Raw genomic sequence first — 6,126 nt, 5'->3', positions numbered from 1 at the left:
AGTTTTGGAACGTGCAATAAAAAGGCAAACGTATAATTGAAATTAAAGTAGTTGATGTAAAGCCGGCTTTGGCGCCACCCAAAGACCCTGCGGGGACCATTGCTCTTGATGCCCTCTTTTGCACCACCTTAAGATCACGCACTTCTACACCTTCTTTTATAAAAACGTTTTTACACCCATCTGCAGAATTCTTTTTGACACTGTCATTAAAACAGATACCGAGAACTTATAACACCCAACAGAAACGTTTCCCCATGACTAAGTACAATTAAGTGGTCATTCCATGGAAAAAGGTTAAATTAGGAGAGGATATTTAAGGAACATCAAGATTTTTGGCAGAAGAAAAAAACGAGCACAGAAGCCGCTGCAAGTTTAAAAGGGAGGATAAACGAATCACACTATAAAGTACTTGAAAAGAATGAAAGATTTGAAAACTCTAAAAAGAAATATCAAGAATTGAAAGCAGCTAATGAGGCTAAAAACTCTGAAATTACAACTCAAAAGGAACTACTAAATAAAGCAAAAGCAAACTTTTTAAAACAACGGAAGATTATGAAAAGCTGGGTAACATGTCGGAATTCGCATTAGCTAATATTTGCGATAGGTTTTATAAAGTGAGAGAAACTTTGGTTGATACAATTAGTTATATAATAAATAGATTTGGGTAGACTCCTGACGCTGCAACATTCTTATAATAAAAGCTGTAAAAGGAGCTGTGATTGATGATACAAAGGTGGGGACAAACCAGACAAAGACAAACCTGATAAAGACGGAGATCGTGTAGACGTTGGGGATGGTGGAGAGGTAGATATAATAAAAAAAGAAGGAAAAAAGGAATGCTTAAATATTTTGCAAACACACTACGGTGTATTGGTAAAAAAGCATGGAAAAACGTTCAAAGATATGAAGTTTTATATGGTGGCTGTGTGAAAAGTGAGCTTAGACTGCTATGTGGGTAACTGATAAATCATGGAGCTTAGTTCTTACTGCTGCTGTAATAATATTTTTATCTATAGAACGTTATGAACAGAGGAGACAAAGTATTAGATATAGGAGACTTGCTAAATAATAAAAAAATGGTTGCCATCGATACTACTATATGTGGTGGATGGGATCCTTTTGACCATTTTAAGTTTAATATAAAAGGAGGACCAGGCAAGTACAAAGTACATCAACAACAAATTTTGATCCATGGAAAATCGATATCGATAATAGCCAACATGAGGAGATAAAAAACGAATTTAACATTTCTGAAATATGACTGCAATCATGTGTATATCATTTCGATAAAAGGCGTTTTGTCCAAGAAGGAAAAGCAGCGATTCAAATAACAAATTATCTGCAGGACCAATACCAGAAACTTCGGATGAATTTATCCCTACAGGGTTTGCAGCTTTATTAGATAGTATACGAGCTTACACTATTTGCGTTTTGTACGCTCAGCTAGCTGTTAGGTCAGCTAGCTGTTAGGTCGTCTATTGTTGGTTTAAGTTCAGCAGCTATAGAAGCACAGAACGAGTTTTCTAACGCTCTTGAAAATATATTTAACACCCGACAAATATTAACGATGATATTAACCAGTATCAAAATGTTCTTTCTAACGCAATGCAACACTTAATTTGAGTCTAGCTCCGAACTTATAGATCCTCCCACCGGATTCATTATTAAAGACAGTGAATATAGTAATAAGTTTTTACAGGCTTCAGCACCAGCTTTCGGTGTTACGAATTAAAACGGGACACAAGATCAAAATTAATTTAAAAAAATTGGTGTTACAAAATATAATTATAACTTTTGAAAAAGTGTTGCAACTGTCACCCTTATATTTAACAAATTTGACAAATACCTTATACAAGCAACCATTTAAAAATAGTTTCTGTACGGTTAGCTGAAGTGCTTATTCAATTAAGTTTATTTCTTAAAAACCGTATAGCTGTTTTTAAAACACGCATTAATACACTTTAACTGTTTTCTTTTTTTTTAATATTAAAAATGTAAAAAAATACAGGATAATAATAACAAAAGTCTATCAAAACTATAATAATAAAATAAAATATAAGGTATTTTGCGTTGAAATGTATACTTTCCCTGTTTTTATATTTAACATTTTATAAATAAAATAAACTATATAAATTAATTACAAGTAATAGTTGTTATAAATTGTAATTAAATTTATTGTTTTCAATAATCTTAAATAGTTTCAACTTCTTAAATAGTAATTTCTTCATCGTCTCCTGTTGGCTCTTCATCATCAGGATGGCTTTCATTTAAAAGTTCCATAAGATTGATTTTGAATGAAATAATTGTACTTTCTTTGATACACATTTTGATTTGTCGACGTTAAAGAAATTTCCAAATTTCTATAATAATTATCATTAAGTTAAAAATTATATTCAGTTATTTTGTTTTAAAATATTGCGCTATATTTGGTAAGTCTCATCTCAATTAAAATATTAACTTTGTAATAAATTATGTCCCTGTTTACGTTTCCTTGTAAATGTAGAAAATCTCTTACCCGAATGCTTAAAATTTAACCCAGTTCTTGTGCAGCGCTTCTTTTATTTGCTTTTAAACTTCATAAAACTTCCTTTATATACAAAATTTTATTCTATATTATTTATTTCTAGAACTATTTAGAAAAGAGTCATAGATTTCATTCTAAACACGTTTCTTATTTTGGCTAAGCTTGTACAATAAACAGGAATTAAATTATTACTTATTTTTAACAAACTATTTTTGATAATTTATTTATGGATCTTTTACGAAAATAATAACATAACTTTATTATTTTAGTCTGATTACATAAATATATGACTTTTAATTTTTATATCCATCCGAATTATTTTAAATATGTTTAATAAATTTTACTGTATTTAATAAAAGAAAATCTTTTTATTTTACTTGTTTCAATAAATATAGTTTTCAAGCATTGTTCTAAGAATATGCAACCATACTGTAATGTAATGCTCAAAATATGACATATAAAATATAAAAAAAAAACATAAATTTTAAAACATCGAAAAAACACGTAAACTAGTATAAAATAAAGATTGAAGAAAATAAAAATTTCATATAATTTGAATTTTTTTTGTTAATGCCTCATTCTTTTTTTAAACTCATTGCTATTCTATATTATTTTATTTTCATTGAATAATTTTCTTTAATTAAATTATACGTCTCAACTTGAAAAGCTTTGATTCATTCTTCAAAACTTTGGAATTTTGCAACTTTACGGATGGTATAATGCGCTTTCAATCTAAAGCTAAGTGCAAGAAATATTTTATGTACACTTAACTTCTGCAACTTACTATATATATATATATATATATATATATATATATATATATATATATATATATATATATATATATATATATATATATATATATATATATATATATATATATATATATATATATATATATATAGTATAATTGTAAAGAGCTCTAAACTAGGTTATTATTTCAGCCCAGAAAATAATTTAATTGGATTCTAAATCACATGCTAATTTTGTACCCAGATGAACAAAGGTTAATAAAAAAAGTCATTAATTAAAAAAATAACTTTATAGTTTTGAAAAAAAATTATATTGAAAAAAATTAATGTTTTCACTAAAAGTGTGTGAATATTAAGGTGTTCATAAAATTCCTTATGGTCTTTTCACAGAGCACCGTGGTAGAGCATTTAACTAGAAAGTGTACGCCTCCTTCCTTATCAATGTCGTTTATTGGAATGGAACAGGCGTTGAACCTCGGATCTCTTGGTGCTAGGCCAGAAATTTAACCATTGTGCCACGGCTGCTTAAGTTGTAACCACTGCGCCACGGCTGCTGAAGTTGTAACCACTGTGCCACGGCTGCTTAAGTTGTAACCACTGCGCCACGGCTTTGATAAGTAAAATAAAGATTTAGAGCGTTTCTGAAACCAGTATTTTAACAATAAACTAATAAAAAATATAAAAATAAATTAATAAATAATTAAGTAACAATAATTTTATAAACAATCAAAATCTATAGTAATACTCAAAAAAATGAGTATTTCTATATTTTTTTTATTTTTTTAATGTTTACATTAAATATGACGTAATATATATGAATTACATATTTTTCAAATACAAGTATGTGTCAGAAGCCTTATACAATAGAGAGTACGTAAAATATTAAACGCCTTTTTACAATAAAAGTACGTAAAAAATAAGATAAAAAAAATAAATCGCACTTTGAAAATAAATTGTAAACAAGTATAAACCAAAACTTGAACATACATGACAATAAAAATTATTTTTTATCACAAGATAAATTAAAAATATTCTAAGATATTTTCAATGAGAATGAGATCTTTTAATTTATTTTTAAAAACAGGATAAGTTAGGGGTAAGTTGAAGTTAGGCAAAATAATTTTGCTCCAGAGGTGAGCTGCACGATAAATGATACAAAATTGATTGTGTTTTGCTCGACAGAGTGGTTCATTTAAATAGTTATTATTCCTCATGTTAAATTTACTTAATGGTTTCAAAATAAAAAGGTCTTTAAATATTAAAGGTGATAAATCATACTTCTACATATAAATAAAAGATAAATTTTTATATACGTTTAGTTTATATATATCGAGGATTTTCATTTCAAAAAATATTGAGGAATGTGCAAACCAATCCGCAGAATTAATTAAACGGATCGCATTTTTCTGACGGCGATAGAGACATTGTAACGTACTTTGATCAGTGCTACCCCAGGCAATAACTCCATAACTTATATAACTATGAATAAAGGAGTAATAAAGTTTAGTTAAATTATTTTTATCTAAATGTGTACGCGCCTTATATAAAATTCCGATACTTTTTGAACTTTCAAGCAGTCATAGTTAATATGATGTTTCCATAAGATATTCTCGTTAATGAAAATCCCCAGGTATTTAGTTACAGAATCTCTTTTTATTTCAATATGGTCAATAAGAATTTTTGGTAGATTTGGGGGTAGAGAACGTTTTTTGGAGAGCGGGTGGAAAAAAAATCCATTTTGTTTTGCTTACATTTAATGTTAAATTGTTACTTTTAAACTATTTAAATATATTTTGAAGTTCTTTGTTCATCATGGAGAATAGTAGATAAATGTCACTGTTAGAGTGAAATAAGTTTGTGTCATCAGCAAACATAATATTTAAAAGATTTGATGATTAATGCAAGTCTATGATATATATTAAAAACGAAAGAGGGTCTAAGATGGAACCTTGCGGAACACCACAGAAAACATTTAAAAACTGTTTAAGAGTTCAATACAAGAAACAAATTTTAATCTGTTAGATAAATAACTTTGAAAGTATTTAATTGCTCTTTCATTTATTCCGTAAAAATTTAGTTTATAAATATAAAAGCATAATTTATTTTATGTCTAACGGGTGATGCGGAAGTTATCGGACAAAATAAAAACGTCAATAACTTATTTATAAATAAAAAAACAAACTGCTATTATATTTTTTTTAAATAAAGCATTTATCTTTTAATAAAAATATATTATTTTTTATATGAAAAAACACCACCATCTGCATTTGATCTCAATTTCGCTCTGACGCCTTTCATATGCGACTGTTAAAAGTTTAAATCAATTTACTGTAGTTTTAGTATAATGCGATCAATCAAAACTTGCTTTGTTGAAGCTTGCCAATCTCCCTCGTAAACCTTCTGTGCCAAATGTCCCCAAAAATTTTCAATCGGTCGTGCTTGAGGCACATTTGAGGATTGGATTCTTTATCAACGTAATAGACATATTGGTCCATCCAATTTAGAGAATTTTTAGAATAATGAGAACTTGCTAAATCTGGCCAAAATAAATAGTTAAAGTCTCCATGATACTTGTGAACAAATGGAAGAAGTCGTTTTTCTAAACATTCATTAATATAGATTGATGAATTGATCGCTACAGCTTTGAAAGTGCGAAACAATGGCTCGGACATACCACGGTCAGATATGGCTATCCACATTATTTATTTTTTTTTAATTTCTCTTTTCCTATAAAACAAACACTTTCTAGGCATGTCTTTTTGTTGTTTGTGTAGTATCCAGAATTTCCAGGCAGGTTGTCCCCTGCAAAACAAATGTATTTTTCGTCATCGATGACTAGAAGCGATTTTG

The sequence above is a fragment of the Hydra vulgaris genome, chromosome 02 (assembly GCF_038396675.1).
Source record: "Hydra vulgaris chromosome 02, alternate assembly HydraT2T_AEP".
Lineage (NCBI taxonomy): Eukaryota > Metazoa > Cnidaria > Hydrozoa > Anthoathecata > Hydridae > Hydra > Hydra vulgaris.
The sequence above is the reverse complement of the archived record's forward strand: the minus strand, read 5'-3'. Positions refer to the sequence as shown.